Consider the following 17680-nt stretch of genomic DNA (forward strand, 5'->3'; position numbering starts at 1 on the left):
GAACTCCAGCGTCCTCTAGAAATCTAGGAACCGAAGGACCTCTTGACAAACTGCTCTATGACAGTAACGAGGCCTTAGAGCTGCAGCCAGACAGACTTCGAGTTTCGGCCGCATCCTTTTCTGTGACCCTCAGCAGGTTCCTTCACTCTTTTGAGCCTCAGTTTCCCCAATTGTATAACGAGGGTAAAAAAAACACGCCTTTCTCTCAGGGTTATTGTGGGTATTCATTGAGAAGACGTGTGTGGAGCCCGGTGTCCGGCACCGAGTGAGAGCCTAGAACAGTCATTAGGATGTCTGAGTCCTTATCACTCGCGCGCAGCACAACACGACCGTGGGCACAGGGTTGAAGGCGGTTCCCTGCGCCTAGCCTCTCGATAGGAACCTTTAGGGACGGGTGGACTTAAAGGAGCCGGTGGCCTTAAGAGTCCAGTTGATGCTGCCACATAATGGGCCTGGGGAAAAGCCCCGATCCCAAGTGCCAACAGAGCAGCCGACCTCAGCCAACCTCAACCAACACGCAGGCGAGGCTGCCCAGGGTGAGCGCCGCGGCGACAAGACGCGCTATCGCGAGATCTGTGGGACCCACGCATTTACAGGCCGGAAGTGAGGGGCGGGCCTAACGGGGAGCGCTCCTTTTGAAACCTGAGACGGAGACCTGCGGAGGGCGAGGGCTGGTTGGAGGTCGCTGTTCTTTCTGAGAACCGAGCCGGGGTCGCAGGAGGGCGGGGATGGGTCAACGGGGACCTCTGAGTGGGGTTTGGCTGAGAGAGGCCACAGTTTCATCTTTGGGAAGCTACCCTGGGCCGGCCACACGCCGTGAGCCGCACTGGCGAGGCCCCTCTGCCTCCACTGCGCTCTTTGACCCGAGAAATTCAGCTCAGCCCGAGTCTCGCGGCAACCTCCCTTTGGCTCCGCCTTTTAAAGGACCTTTACGGTAAATAACCACGACGCTTAGGAGAGCTTCTTCTGGGCCCTCAAACTTACCCAGGCCTCTTCTATGGCCATGCAAGAGGTCTTAGCAACGTGTTCACACGATCACAGTTTAAAAAATATATATAAGTAGCAAAACTAAGATATTTTAAACCAAATCTGTTCTTAACAGATTTAAAGATTTTAACTCTTAACAGGTTTAAAGAGACCGCTGTCTTTTTTCCACTGTGACTTTGCCTATCTGGAGGCATTGGAGTGGCTGTGAGCATTTTTAGGCATTTTGGAGTAGGGAATACACTGAGGTTTGAGTTTATGTGGCTCGTGTGTATACTTACGTTTTTGCTAGCCTTCCAGGAATACCCCTAGTCCCCACTGTGCTGAATTATAAGCACAGTGACCTGAGTGTGTCAGAAGTCTTTTGGTCATAGATGTCCAGCATCAAAACAATGGGGAGATATATTGATCACAGTACAAGGTAATGTGAAGTTCCTTGATCGCTTATGGCTCATAACAAAAGGCTTGGTAGTTTCCCAAGTTTGACAATCATCCTAAAATAAGGAGTTGGAAAACTGGATCTTTTCTAAGCTAGCAGCGATAACAAATTTTGATCCACCATTAGAGAGAGGAATGACTCAATTATCTTCCTTTTCTCTCCATAGAATGACAAAAATGTTGTTAAAGAGGCCATGAAAGAATACACAGCCAAAAAATGTAGTGAGAAAGTGCTTAGTGATATGCCAGGCAGTTAATTTAACAAATAGTGTTATTTTCAATTTTTTTTGTGTGATGTTTTTGGTATGAGCTTTTTCAATTTTGTAGAGTGATGTAATTTCTCATTTTAAATATTTATATTTGTACCTACTTTTGTATTTTAAATTTTCTATTCTTTTTCTTAACGAATACCATGAGATTATATAAGCTCGGGCCCCCAAATCTACATCTGCCCTTGCATGGTTGTTATCCCCTCCTAACCACTCTGCTCAGGGCAGGACATGTGTTTATTCTCCTAATTTTTGAGATGAGGAGATGGAAGCCCAGAGAGGTCAAGTCTCTTGCCCAAGGCTTTGCTACTGAGACCAGCAGAACTAGAACTAGAACCCAGCTCTTTTGGTTCAGTTCAGACGCCTGCTCACACCAGAGAAATGTCCTGATCTAAAACATTTCGCCATCTTCAGGGAGTGGAGTTGAAGTGTGTCTACTTGGCCTGCCTTTGGGTTCTGGATTGTACCTAGCACAATGAAGCTAAAAGGGAATGAATTGTGTTTCTGAAGTGCCTCCCAAATCTCAGATGATGGCAGCCCGCTGTGTGTTCTCCCACCCATCTCTCCCCCAGCAATGAAAGAAGGCTAGCATCTGGTAGGAGACAACCGCTGATGAACTTCAGCCATGAGACCTCTCTCTGTATCAGGGTGGGAAGTATGGAATCCTTGAACAGAAAGAGAATCCGCTGGTGAACCGGCTGTGCGTGAATATGCATGGGAACATGTCTTTGTTATTTCTCAAGCCAAGTGTATTTTTGGTCTGTTTCCCTGGAGACTTACAGGGAATAGGGAGAGGACTTACCAAGCGTAGTATAATTTTGCCAGCTCCACTTCCTTTCCAATTCCCCAAATTAGTCACCCCATCTCTCCACTTGGACTGATTTTTCCAAGGTCACTAACAACTTCTTTTTGTTAAATCCAACATTTCACTCTTTATCTTTAATCAGCTCTCTCCTGCTGCCGGTGTTCTGCACTCAGGCTGGAGTGCAGTGGCAAGATCTCAGTTCACTGCAACCTCTGCCTCCCAGGCTCAAGCGATCCTTCCACCTCAGCCTTCCTAGTAGCTGGAACCGCAGGCTCGTGCCACCATGTCCGGCTAATTTTTTGTATTTTTTGTAGAGACAGGGGTTTTGCTATGTTGCCCTGGCTGGTCTTGAACTCCTGAGCTCAAGTGATCCTCCCACCTCAGCCTCCCAAAGTACTGGTATTACAAGTAAGCCACCGCACCTGGCCTACCAGTGGTCTTTTCAAATGTAAATCTGATCCACCTCCACTTAAAAATTAATCATTGCTGCTCATTGCTTTTAGGATAAACACTCAGTTGAACCCAGTCATCTCCAGTGTAGTCCCAGTCACTCATATTGATCTTTCATTTCTCCTATGGGCCATCCACCTCCCTGACACAAGGCTTTTGCACATGGTCCTTTTATTTATACCTACTATTTCCAGACATTGTTTTGGTGCTGGGGATATGACAGTGAACAAAGCAGGCAAACATTCCTGCCATTCTAGAGTTCACTTTCTCATGGTTGCTGTTTGGTTGGAATGCTCTTGACCTTTTTGTTTTGTTTTGTTTTTGTGTTTGTTTTTTCATAGGGAGTTTAGGATTTATTTATTTTAGAATAACAGCTTTATTGAGATATAATGCACACACATTAAAACTCATAAAATTCACCCATTTAAAATGTGCAGTTCAATTTAGGATATTCAGAGTTGTAGGCCAGGCGTGGTGGCTCACACCTGTAATCCTGGCATTTTGGGAGGCCGAGGTGGGCGGATCACTTGAGGTCAAGAGTTCAAAACCAGCCTGGCCAACATGGTGAAACCCAGTCTCTACTAAAAATACAAAAAAATTAGCCAGGTGTGGTGGCAGGTGCCTGTAATCCCCGCTACTTGGGAGGCTAAGGCAGGAGAATTGCTTGAACCCGGGAGGCAAAGGTTGCAGTGAGCCGAGATTGCGCCACTGCACTCTAGCCTGGATGACAGAGCGAGATTTGGTCTCAAAAAAAAAAAAAAAGAATATTCAGAGTTGTGAATATTGATTCTACCATCACCACAATCAATTTTGAAATTTTTTCATCACCCCAGAAAGAAACCTTAAACCCATTAGTAGTCACTGCCCTCAACTCCCTCAGCCTAGACAGCCAGTCTACTTTCTATCTCTATGGATTTGCCAGTTTTGTACATTTCATATAAATAGAATCATGTGGTCTTTCGTGACTGTCTTCTTTCACTTGGCATAATGTTTTCAAGCTTCGTCCACGCTGCCATGCCGTAGCATGTATCAGTACTTCAATTTTATTGCCAGGTAATATTCCATTGTGATAGATCACATTTTGTTTATCTGTTCATTCGTGGAAGGACATTTGGGTTATTTCCACTCTTTGGCTATTATGAATAATGCTGCTATGAACATTTATGTACAATTTTTTGTATGAACATACGTCTTCATTTTCTCGGGTATAAACCTAGGAGTGGAATTGCTGGATCCTATGGTAGCTTTATGTTCAACTTTTTGAGAAACTGCCAGATTTTTACAAAGTGGCCGTACCATTTTACCTTCCTACCAATAGTATATGAGAATTCCAGTTTCTCTACATCCTTGCTATTATAGGTTGAATTGTGGCTCCCCAAAATTCATGTGTCGAAGTCCTAATCCCCAGTACCTCATAATGTGAATTTATTTGGAGTCATTATATTAATAGAGTCAATATAGATGCAGTTAGTGAGGCTAAGATGAGGTCTTATTGGAGTAGGTTGGGCCCCTTATCCAATGTTACTGGTGTCTTTTATAAAAATGGGAAATGTGGACACAGACACGCACACAGGGAGAATGGCACGTGAAGACTGGAATTATACTGCCATAGCCAAGGACCTACCAGAAGCTAGGAGAGAAACCTGGAACAAATCCTTCCTTGGGGCCTTCAGAGGGAGCATGGCCCTGTTGATAACTTGATCTTGGACTTCTTGCCTCCAGAACATGAGACAACAAATTTCTGTTGTTTAAGTCACTCAGTTTGTGGTACTTTGTTATGGCAGCTTTAGCAAACTGATACACTCCCTGACACTTGTTATTTTCCATTTTTGTAGTTATAACCATCCCACTGGGTGTGAAGTGGTATCTCATTTGATTTTGATTGGCACTTCTCTATGCAAATGATCTTAAGCATGCTTTCATGTGCTTATTAACCATTTGTGTATCTTCTGATAAATGTCTATTCAAATCCTTTGCTTATTTAAAAAATTTGGGTTGTCTTTTTACTATTGAATTTTAGGAGTTATTGATGTAGTCTAGATAGAAGTCCCTTATTAGATACATGTTTTGCAAACATTTTCTCCTGTGCTCAGGTACCTTTTCACTTTCTTTTTTTGTTTTAGAGACAGAGTCTTCCTCTGTCACCCAGGGTGGAGTGCAGTGGTACTATCATGGCTCACTGAGCTCACTGAGGTTGCAAACTCCTGGGCTCAGGAATCCTCCTACCTCAGCCTCCTGAGTAGCTAGGACTACAGGGGTGTGCCACCCGGCCTGGCTAATTTTTTTTTTTTTTTTTAAGAGATGGAGTCTCACTATGTTGCCCAGCCTGGTCTTGAACTCCTGGCTTTAAGCAATCCTCCCACCTCAGCCTCCCAAATTATTGGGATTATAGGCTTGAACCAATGAGCCCAGCCCTGTTTTCACTTTCTTGATGGTGTCCTTTGAAGCATAGAAGTTTTTAATTTTGATGAAGTCTAATTTATCTATTTTATAACTTTATTGCTTGTTTTGGTGGTGTATCTAGTCCCCTTCTGTCTTGGTCTAGCTCAAATGCCACTTCCTCGGGGAAGATTTCATTTCTTTAATATAGGCAAACTCTCTTTGCAATTATAAATTTTTTTGAGTGAGATTTGTTTAGTTGTCCTCCCCTCTGGACTGTAAATTCCAAGAGAGTACAGTCCGAGTCAGGTGTCTGTCTTCCCATTCTGTCCCTATCCCCCAGCACAGTGACAGCTTGGTAGTAGAGCAGGTGCTCAGAATTGCTGAATGAATAAATGAATAAATGCTGAGTTGACTCTGTGGACCATTTCCTCCATGAAATGCTTTTTTTTTTTTTTTTTTTTTGAGACAGAGTCTCGCTCTGTTGCCCAGGCTGGAGTGCAGTGACACGATCTTGGCTCACTGCAACCTCTGCCTCCTGTGTTCAAGTGATTCTCCTGCCCTAGCCTCCCGAGTAGCTGTGATTACAGGCACCCACCACCACGCCTGGCTAATTTTTCATATTTTTAGTAGAGATGGGGTTTCACCATGTTGGCCAGGATGGTCTTGAACTCCTGACCTCAGGTGATCTGCCCGCCTTGGCCTCCCAAAGTGCCAGGATTACAGATGTGAGCCACTATGCCCGGCCAAAACGCTCTTTATTTGGCCTTGAGAATACCCACCTCCTGCTTCTCCTCCTACTTCTCCAGCTGCTTCTCAGTCTGTCTGCTGGTTCCCTTTCATTTATCTATCCAGCAGATTGAGACAGAAGGTTAAGTAGGATTGGGATTGGGCATAGGCCCTCCTCTCCTTTTACCCTTCACACTCTTTGCTTCCACTACCAGGGCTTTAATGCCCATTTTTAGACTAACGACTCTCAAATCTGTTTCCTACCTAGATGGCTTTCCTAAGCTGCATATCCAACTACCTACTGGATGCCTCTAGTAGAATGTCATATAGATTCCTAAAATGCAATGTGGTCACAGCCTTTATCTTTCCTTACCCCCAATCCCAATCCTGCTTAACCTTCTATCTCAACCTGTTGCCCTAAACCCGAAATCCAGGCATTGTCTGTCTTAGATCAGTTTCCCCAGAAATAGACCCTGAGATGAAGATTAGTATGCAAGTGATTCATCAAGGGAGTACTCCCAGGGGAGAGCAGGAGGATGTGGAGAAAGCAGGACAAAACATGGGGGTAAAGGTCAAGCAAGAGTGCAGTTTTAGGCCAAGCCCCACAGAGATACTTGGCCTAATGCCACAGGGGAACACTTGGAACCCGCCCTGACTCCATTCCAGTTGTCTGGAAGAGTTTGTGTAGAATTGGTATTATTTCCTCATTAAATGTTTAGTAGAATTCACTAGGGAAGCCAACTGGGCCTGAAGTGTCCTTCGTGGGAAGGTTTTTAGCTACACATTCAGTCCCTTTGATAGCTATCCAGTTACTTTGATTCTCTGTTTCTTGAGATTTTTGGTAAATGAACCCAAAGAATGTGTGGCAATGCCTAGATTTCGGGTTTGGGGCAACAGGCTGAAATAGAAGGTTAAGCAGGATTGGAATTGGGGGTAAGGAAAGATAAAGGCTGTGGCCACATTGCATTTTAGGATTCTATATGACGTTCTACTAGAAGCACACAAAGAATGTGTTCCTTTTTTCTAAATTGTCAAATTTATTGCCACAAAGTTATTCACAAAATTCCTTTTTAAACTTTTAAAAATCTTTAGGCCGGGCGCGGTGGCTCACGCTTGTAATCCCAGCACTTTGGGAGGCCGAGGCGGGTGGATCACGAGGTCAGGAGATCAAGACCACGGTGAAACCCCGTCTCTACTAAAAACACAAAAAATTAGCCGGGCGTGGTGGTGGGTGCCTGTAGTCCCAGCTACTCGGAGAAGCTGAGGCAGGAGAATGGCGTGAACCCGGCAGGCGGAGCTTGCAGTGAGCCGAGATCGCGCCACTGCACTCCAGCCTGGGTGACAGAGTGAGACTCCGTCTCAAAAAAAAAAAAAAAAAAAAAATCTTTAAAATCTGTTGTGATGTCATTTGTTTTATTTCTGACATTGGTAATTTATGTCTTCCCTCTTTTTTTCCTGATCATTCTGGCTAGAAGTTTATCAATCTCATTGATATTTCTCAAAGAAACAAGTTTTAGTTTCATTGGTTTTCTCTATTGTTTTTTAAATTATTCTGTTGAATTTAGCCAGGCATGATGCCTCACGCCTGTAATCTCAACACTTTGGGAGTCTGAAGCAGGTGCATCACTTGAGGTCAGGAGTTTGAGACCAGACTGGCCAACATGGTGAAACCCTGTCTCTACTAAAATACAAAAATTAGCTGGGCATGCTGGCACATGCCTGTAATCTCAGCTACTTGAGAGGCTGAGGCACAAGAGTTGCTTGAATCCAGGAGGTGGAGGTTGCAGTGAGCCAAGATTGTGCCACTGCACTCCAGCCTGGGCGACAGAGTGAGCAAGACTCCATCTCTAAATAAATAAATAAATAAATAAATAAATAAATAAAAATAAATTATTCTATTGAATTTAGAATTACTTTATTTTTTTTTAATATGAACACTTCACAAATTTGCATGTCATCCTTGTGCAGGAACCATGCTAATCTCTGTATCATTCCAGTTTTAGTATATGTGCTACTGAAATGAGCATGATTGAATCCATGGTGCCTGTTTTGAATTTTTTTAATTTCCCATTTTAAAAATGTATTGATTTCTGCTTTGATATTTATTATTTCCTTATTATCTACTTACTTGCAGTTTTACTTGCTCTTCTTTTTCTAGTTTCTTTTTTTTTTTTTTTTTTTTTTTTTGAGACAGAGTCTTGCTCTGTCACCCAGGCTGGAGTTCAGTGGCGCAATCTCGGCTCACTGCAAGTACCGCCTCCTGGGTTCACGCCATTCTCCTGCCTCAGCCTCTCCGAGTAGCTGGGACTACAGGCGCCCGCCACCACGCCCGGCTAATTTTTTATATTTTTTAGTAGAGACGGGGTTTCACCGTGGTCTCGATCTCCTGACCTCCTGATTCGCCCGCCTCGGCCTCCCAAAGTGCTGGGATTACAAGCGTGAGCCACCGCGCCCGGCCTTTTTCTAGTTTCTTAAGTTGGAAACTGAGATCATAGATTTTGGACTTTTCTTTTTTTTTTTTTTTTTTGAGATGGAGTCTTACTCTGTTGCCCAGGCTGGAGTGTAGTGGCACAGTCTCACCCACTGCAACCTCCACCTCCCAGGTTTCAAGCAATTCTGCCTCAGCCTCTCGAGTAGCTGGGACTACAGGCGCCCGCCACCATGCCTGGCTAATTTTTGTATTTTAGTAGAGACGGGGTTTCGCCATGTTGGTCAGAATGGTCTCGAACTCCTGATCTCAGGTGATCCGCCCACCTCGGCCTCCCAAAGTGCTGGGATTACAGGCGTGAGACACCATGCCTGGTCGCCTTTCTTCTTTTCTAATACAGGTTCTTAGTGCTATACATTTCTAAGTACTGCTTTTAGTAGCACCCCACAAACATCGCTATTTTGGATTTTTATTTTTATTCAGTTCAAAATATTTTCTAACTTTTTTATTTCTTACTCGATCCATAAGTTATTTAGGAGTATGTTATTTAATTTCCAAATATTTGGGAATTTTCCAGAGAGCTTTCTGTTAACGATTTCTAATTTAATTTCATTGAGTTTAGAGAATATACATTGTGTGTCTTGAATAATTGTAACAATAATTTTAATTGTTTTATGCCCCCAAAATGGCCTATCTTGGTAATTGTTCCGTGTGTGCTTGAAAAGAATGTTTATGCTGCTGTTGTGAGTGGAGTCGCCCATAAATGTCAATTAGATGAAGTTGGTTGACAGTGTTGTTCATATTTTCTATAGCCTCATGAGTTTCTATGTGTTCTGTCAGTTATTGAGAGAGATATTGAAACCTCTGAATATAATTGTAGATTTGTCTATTTCTCCTTATAGTTCTCTCAGTTTTTCAAAATCAGTCTTGAAACTGGTTTTAGGTGCGTAAACATTTAGGACTATTATGTTCTCTTGGTGAGTTGACCCTTGTATCATTGTAAAATGACCTTCTTTATTTTCTCTGCAATCTATTTTATCTGATATTAACATAGCCACTGTGAATTTCTTTTAGTATTGGCATCGTATGTCTTTTAACCTATTTGTTTCTTTATATTTAAAGTGTGTTTCTTTTAGGCAGCATGTAGTTGGGTCTTTTAAAAAAAAAAATCCAAACTGACAATCTGTGCCATTTAATTAATGAAATTACATTTAATGTGATTTTAAAGATATGATTAGGTGTGTCAGCACCTTGCTATTTGTTTTCTATTTGTCCTATCCATTCTTTGTTTCCTTTTCCACCTGCTTTTGGGTTGACTATTTTTGTATTTTTTAAAAGTTCTGCTTTATTTTCTTAATTGGCTTTTTGCTATAACTCTTTTTTTTTTTTTTTTTTGACAGGGTCTTGCTCTCTTGCCCAGACTGGAGTGCAGCAGCATGATCACGTTTCACTGCAGCCTCCAACTCCTGGTCTCAAGCAATCCTCCCACCTCAATCTCCCCAGTAGCTGGGATTACAAGTATGCTCCACCATACCTTGCTAATTTTTAAATTATTTTAGAGACAGGATCTAGCTCTGTTGCCCAGGCTGGTCTTGAACTCTTGGCCTCCAGTGATCCCCCTGCCTTGGCTTCCCAAAGTGCTGGGATTATAGGAGTGAACTACCACACCTGGCCTGTAACTCTTAATTTCGTTATTTTAGTGGTTGCTGTATGGTTTATAGCATACATCTTAAATTTATCATAGTCTATGTATTCAAGTTCACTAATCATTTTTTCTTTAATATCTAATCTGCTAATCCCTTTCAGTGTATAATTCATCTCACACATTGTAGTTTTCATCTCTGGATGATCAATTTAGGTTTTTAATTTTATCCACCTTCTAAGTGTCTACTTAACTTTTGAACATACAAAATATAGTTGTAACAATTGTTTTACTGTCCTTGTCTGATAATCCTAACACCTATGTCAGTTCTAGGTTGGCTTCCATTGATTTATTTTTCTCCTCCTTATAGGTGATATTTTTCTGCTTCTTCGTAAGCCAGGTAATCTTTGATCAGGTGCCAAACATTGTAAATTTTACTTTGTTGGGTGCTAGATTATTTTGTATTCCTTTAATTATGTTTGAACTTTGTTCTGGGATGCAGTTACTTGGAAATGGTTTGATCCTTTTGAGTTTTGTTTTAAGCTGGGCTATAAAGGAAATCTCAGCAAATTTTACAGGATTGAAATCTCTGACAAAATAAGCTAGAAATCAATAACAAAAAATAACTAGAAGATTACAAAATATTTGGAAGTTAAGCAACACACTTGCTAAAAATCTTCTCATGGGCCAAAGAAGAAATCACAGTGGAAATAAGACAATATTTAAAACTAAATGATAACAGAGAAATGGCGTATCAAAATTGTGAGTTCATTGAAAATGCTTACAAGGAAAACAAAAAAACCTGTGGGGGTATTTTGATCATTGTTCAATGTATATTGGAAAAGATGGCATTCTGGGGATAATTAAATGTCATCTAGATCAGTTTTGTTAATCATGTTATTCAAAATCTCCTATATCCTAATGATGATTTCTTGTCTACTTATTCTACCAGTTATTGAGAGCAATGTGTTAAAAAATCTCCAACTATTATTACGGATTTCTGTCTTTTTCCTTTTAGACCTGTCAGTTATTACTTTTATGTTTTGAGGCTGTTTTTAATTGCATATGTAGTTAGGATTTTATATTTTCCTATTAAAATTTCCCTTTCATGATTATGAAATGTCTGTCGTTATCTCTAGCAATACTTGTTTCCTTATGTTTATGATACCAGTACAGATACACCAGCTTCCTTTTGGTGTTTTCATGACTTACTTTTTTTTTCTTTTTTTAAAAAAATCCCTTTCTTTTCTTTCCTTCCTTTCTTTCTTTCTCTCTCTTCCTTTCTTTCTTTCTCTCTCTCTCTTTCTTTCTTTCTCTCTCTCTCTTTTTCTTTTCCCCCTTCCCTTTCCCCTTCCCCTTCCCCTTCCCCTCCCCTCCCCTTCCTTCTTTTCTTTCTTTCCAGAGTCTCGCTCTGTTGCCCAGGCTGGAGTGCAGTGGCATGATCTCAGCTCACTGCAACCTCCACCTCCTGGGTTCAAGTGTTTCTCATGCCTCAGCCTCCCGAGAAGCTAGTATAACAGGCATGCGCCACCACACCCAACTAATTTTTGTATACTTAGTAGAGATGGGATTTCACCATGTTGGCCAGGCTGGTCTCGAACTCTTAATCTCAGGTGATCCACCCACCTCAGCCTCCCAAAGCGCTAGGATTACAGGCATGAGCCACCACACCTGGCCAAAAATCCCTTTATTTCCAACCTTTATGCATCCTCATGTTTAAGGTGTGTCTTCTATAACAGCATATAGTTGTTGTTTTTTTTCTTGTCCAGTCTGAAAACCTTTGCCTTTAATTGATTTATATTATGGTAATTACTGATACTGTCGGGTTTAAAGTATACCATTTTACCATTTTTTTTCCATTTTTCACATCTGTTTTTTGTTTATTTTTACCTCTTTCTTGCCTTCTTTTGGATCAATCAATATTTTCCTAATTATTTCATTTTCATCCTCTATAAATTAGTAGTCACGTGTTCGCTATTATTGTTATTTTATTACCCTACATATTATAGCATGCATCCTTGGCTTAATTAGGTCACCCTTGAATTAGTACTTTCACCCTTTTCTAAATAACTCTAGGGACCTTATGACACTTTAATTCAGTTTAGCATTCTCCTGGCTTTCATGTTATTGTTGTCATATATATATATTTTTTTGAGACAGAGTCATGCTGTGTTGCCCAGGCTGGCCTTGAACTCCTAGGGACAAGTGATCTGCCCTCCTCAGTCTCCTGAGTAGCTGAGATTACAGGAATGTGCCACCACACCTGGCTACAGCAAGGCTTTTGACAGAAATGGTTGAAAGAACTCAAAACTGAGGATCCTAGTGCTGAGGGTGGGATATTTTGTGTTATCGGTCAGTAAGAATGTCTCTTACTTGAGATATGAGTCCTCAAGGTGATAAGAGTTGATTTATTTAGACAGAGTTAATTTTAATTAGTGAAAACTAAAGAACTGACTTGTATTTTGGTCTGATGTATGGTTGTTTCAACTTTGCTGCAGTAGCACCTACAAGAGGACCAACATTCTCCAGGAAATTCTGTCCTTTAAAACCATGAAATGAATAATATTGGTCTGGAAGATATTCATAGAAAGAAGCTTAGAATGTTTGATTTTTGAGCATGAATTAACTGTACAGTCATCAATTAAATAAGCTGATCCACTGAGTAATTGTTGAGATTATCCTTCTGGATGCTGAATAATGCTAGCCCAGAATGGGGATTTGACATTGATATATTCTTTCCTATTAACAAATCCAGTTTTCTTTCTTCCCTCCATCCCCCTTCCTTCTTTCTTTCTTCCTTTCTTTTCCTTTCATTTGCCTTCCTTTCCTTCCTTCTCTTCCCATTCACAATATTTTACTTTAAAAAAATTATGAAATCCATCATGTACACTTCAATGTGTTAAATGTATATGAACATTTTAAAGATTAATAGTCCAGTGAACATCTATGTACCCACTACTCAGGGTGAGAAACAAATATAACGATGGTCTCGTGTGTTCCCTGTGGGCTCTTCCCCAATTCTTCCTTCTCCACAGAGACCACTTCCACCTGCCTTCTGTGGTAGTTATCTTATAGTCCTCTTCAAAATTTCTAACACCTCTGAATTCTTCTACTATATATATATATATATATATATGTATATACATATATATACACACATATATTTATATATACATTATATATACACATTATAATATATATGTGTATATATGCATATACATATAATGTCTATATATAATGTGTATATATAGTAGAAGAATTTACTCTCTATGTAGTAAATTTTGTGTATACACACACATACATATACAAAAGTGGATCAGTAAGGAATTTACACTTATACTTTAGATGAAGACCCCCAGGAGAAGGTAAGATGACAGAGTCTCTGGGTCAGAAGTGACCTCATTTTCCCTGAAAGTTTACAGGGCAAAGTCACAACTGAGTCTGTCTTATCTGGGGTGTTTGTCCTCTTCAAACCTCATGTTGAAATGTAACCTTCAGTGTTAGAGGTGAGACCTGGTGGGAGGTGATTGGATCATGGGGGTAGATCCTTCCTGAATTGCTTAGCACTATTTCTTGGTGATGTTCTCTCCCAGTTAGTTCACATGAGATCTGGATGTTTAAAAGAATCTGAGACCTCCCCCTTCTCTCTTTTGTTCCCTCTTTTCACCATGTGATGTGCTGGCTCCCCTTCAGTTTGTGCCATGATTGAAAGCTTCCTGAGTCCTTCACAAGAAACTGATGCTGGCACCATGCTTCCTGTACAGCCTGCAGAAACGCGAGCCAAATCAAAGCCTGTTTTCTTTATAAATTACCAAGTCTCAGGTATTTCTTTATAGCAGCACAAGAATGAACTAACACAGAGTCTATGGGAAATAGGACTCAAAAAATTGGTGGCAGGATGAAGTGTCACCCAAATACTGGCCATTGGGCAGGAATATGGTCAAGGGGAGTAGGCTGCTCTTATTTTCTCACTCAAAGTTCCCACGGCCTACTTTCAGCTCTCAGGAATGGGTCAGAACAAAACATTTTTGTGGGAGCGAAATAAATATCTTTAGATAATCCACATAGGAGGATAAGGAGGGAAGAACAGGAACTTCATCAACACGTGATATATTAATCCATTTTAACTATAAAGAACTACCTTAGACTGGGTAATTTATGAAGAAAAGAGGTTTAATTTACTCACATTTCCACAGGCTTAACAGGAAGCATGGCTGGGAGGCGTCAGGTAACTTTACAATTGTGGTGGAAGGGTTAGGGGAATCAAGCATGTCTTACCATGGTGGAGCAGGAAAGAGCGAGAGTGAAGGGGGAAGTGCCACACACTTTCGAACAACCAGATCTTGTGAGAACTCACTCAGTCTCACAAGAACAGCAAGGGGGAACTCCACCCCCACGATTCAGTCACCTCCCACCAGGCCCCTCCCCCAACATGTGGGGATTACAATTCTAAATGAGATTTGGGTGAGGACAGAGCCAAACCATATCATTCCATCCCTGGCCCCTCCAAAATCTCATGTCCTCACATTTCAAAGCCAAGCATGCCTTCCCAACAGTCCCCCAAAGTCTTAACTCATTCCAGCATTAACTCAAAGGTCTAAGTCCAAAGTCTCATCTGAGACAAGGCAAGCCCCTTCCACCTATGAGCCTGTAAAATAAAAAACAAGTTAGTAACTTCTAAGATACAATGGAAATACAGGAATTAGGTAAATGCTGCCATTGCAAAAGGGAAAAATTGGCCAAAATCAAAGGACTACAGGTCCTATGCAAGTTCAAAACCTGGCAAGGAAGTCATTAAATCTTTTTTTTTTGGAGGCGGAGTCTCACTCTGTTGCCCAGGTTGGAGTGCAGTGGCACAATCTCGGCTCACTGCAACCTCCACCTTCTGGGTTCAAGCAATTGTCCTGCCTTAGCCTCCCAAGTAGCTGGGACTACAGGCGCATGCCACCATGCCCAGCTAATTTTTTGTATTTTATTAGAGACAGGGTTTCACCATGTTGCCCAGGCTGTTCTTGAACTCCTGAACTCAGGCAATCCACCCGCCTCGGACTCCCAAATTGGTAGGATTACAGGCGTGAGCCACTGTGCCTGGCCAGAAGTCATTAAATCTTAAAACTCCAAAATAATCTCCTTTGACTCCGTGTCTCACATCCAGGGCATGCCGATGCAAGAGGTGGGCTCCCAAGGCCTTGGGAAGCTTTGCCTCTGTGGCTCTGCAGGGTACAGCCCCCACAGCTGGTTTCACGGGCTGGTATTGAGTGCCTGTGGCTTTTCTGGGCACATGGTGCAAGCTGTCAGTGGATGTACCATTCTGGGGTTTGGAAGACAGTGGCCCTCTTCTCATGGTTCCACTAGGCAGTGCCCCGGTGGGGACTCTGTGTCAGGGCTCCAATCCCACATTTCCCCACTGCACTGCCCATGAGGGCTCTGCCCCTGAAGCTGACTTCTGCTTGGACATCCAGGCATTTCCATACCTCCTCTGAAATCTAGGTGGAGATTCCAAAACCTCAACTCTTGCCATCTGCACACCTGCAGGCCCAACATCACATGGAAGCTGCCAAAGCTTGGTGCTTGCAACCTCTGAAGCAATGGCCTGAGCTGTACTTGGCCCCTTTTAGCCATGGCTACAGCTGGAGTGGCTGGGATCCAGGGCATCATGTCCCAAGGCTGCACAGAGCAGCTGGGGCCTGGGCCTGGGCCGTGAAACCATTTTTTCCTTCTAGGTCTCTGGGCCTGTGATGGGAGGGGCTGCCTCAACGGTCTCTGAAATGCCCAGGAGACATTTTCCCCATTGTCTTGGCTATTTAACTCTTCTTTACTTATTCAAACTTGCAAACGTCTGCAGCAGGCTTGAATTTCTCCCCAGAAAATGGATTTTTCTTTTCTACCACATGGCCAGGCTACAAATTTTCTAAACTTGTGTGCTCTGCTTCCCTTTTAAATATAAGTTCCAGTTTCAGATCATCTCTTTGTTCATGCATATGAGCATACACTTTTAGAAACAGCCAGGTTACCTCCTGAATGCTTTGCTGCTTAGAAATTTCTTCCAGTGGATACCCTAAATCATCTCTCTCAAATTCAAAGTTCCACAGATCTCTAGGGCAGGGGAAAAAATGCCACCAGTATCTTTGCTAAAACATAGCAAGAGTGACCTTTACTGTAGTTCCCAATAAGTTCCTCATCTCCATCTGAGACCACTTGAGTCTGGATTTCATTGTCCATATCACTATCAACATTCTGGTCAAAACAATTCAACAAGTCTTTATGAAGTTCCAAACTTTCCCACGTCTTCCTGTCTTCTTCTGAGCTTTCTGAACTGTTCCAACCTCTGCCTGTTAACCAGTTCCAAAGTTGCTTCCACATTTTCAGGTATCTTTATAGCTGTTATAAATAACTGTCTACATAGTCCGTTTTCACACTGCTATAAAGAGCTGCCTGAGACTGAGTAATTTGTGAAGAAAAGAGGTTTAATTCACTCACAGTTATGCAGGCTTAACAGGAAGCATGGCTGGAAGGCCTCAGGAAACTTACAATCATGGCAGAAGGTAAAGGGGAAGCAAGCATGTCTTACCATGGCAGAGCAGGAGAGAGAAAGAGTGAAGGGGAAGTGCCACACACTTTCAAACAACCAGATCACATGAGAATTCATTCACTGTCAAGCACAGCAATGGGGAAGCCCATGCCCATGATTCAATCACCTCTCACCAGACCCCTCCCCTGACATGTGGGGATTAAAATTCAAGATGAGATTTGGGTGGGGATACAGAGCCAAACCATATCACATGGTCAACACAAGCTTCTTGGTGATGCCCCAAACTTCAGAACCAGTTAAAGGTTTACCATCAGCCAGAACAGCTGTAGGAATGAGCCTCCCAGAAGGAAGAGATGAAAGGTGTTTGCCATCTGCAATGATGATGATCATGATCATGATGCTGACTCTGAGCCCTGCATGATGGTAAGCAGTGTCTATGGATTGGCTCATTTAATCGTCATAACAATGTCTATCTAATATCTATCTAGAGGTAGATATTAAGATAATACCTATTTTCCAAATGAAGAAACTGAGCCTCCAAGAGATGAAGTCACTGGCCCAAGGTCACACAGTTGGTAAATTGAAACCTGAGTGCTCGCATGGATGTTTTCCAGGGATTGAGGCCACATTAACTGGTGGGGAGAGAAATGAAGAGCCCAGCACAAGGGGTGGTCTGATGGGAGCATGTTTGGGCTAGTGGGAATAATAATAAAAAATAATAGTCAGCATTTATTGAATACTTACTAAGTGGCTGGCATTGTTCTAAGCACTTTTACATGCATTAACTTGAGGTGAAATAAAACTCAAATACACAGAACTGGCAAATGAGGGTCCATGCTTGAGGGTTTGGAAAGACTTGGAAATACGCTTTGGGCAGATGAAGCAGGCAAAAAAAAAAAAAAAATTTCAGCTGCATTTTGGAAGCTTCCTCTGATCAAAGATACCCATTCATCCAACATTTATTTATGAAATGCCTGTTGTTCCCCAGGCAGTGTTCTAGGCACTGAGAACAGGACAGATTCCA

At 42.0% G+C, this 17680-nt stretch overlaps 1 long non-coding RNA gene and 1 other non-coding gene across 2 annotated transcripts in view; one reads left to right on the forward strand and one right to left on the reverse strand.

The window, feature by feature from the left end:
• The first annotated feature begins 652 nt into the window (after positions 1 to 652).
• The window catches only part of LOC129487256 (uncharacterized), a 29161-nt gene continuing 12133 nt past the window's right edge, over positions 653 to 17680 (forward strand). The window contains exon 1 of the long non-coding RNA XR_008659274.1: positions 653 to 934. This is a non-coding gene — a long non-coding RNA (uncharacterized lncRNA). The remainder of the gene's footprint in view (positions 935 to 17680) is intronic.
• LOC129488925 (U6 spliceosomal RNA) lies at positions 7978 to 8081 on the reverse strand. Its single transcript, XR_008659769.1, has one exon. It is a non-coding gene; the product is annotated as a U6 spliceosomal RNA (small nuclear RNA).

This window comes from Symphalangus syndactylus, chromosome 8 (genome assembly GCF_028878055.3).
Source record: "Symphalangus syndactylus isolate Jambi chromosome 8, NHGRI_mSymSyn1-v2.1_pri, whole genome shotgun sequence".
In the NCBI taxonomy this organism is placed as follows: domain Eukaryota; kingdom Metazoa; phylum Chordata; class Mammalia; order Primates; family Hylobatidae; genus Symphalangus; species Symphalangus syndactylus.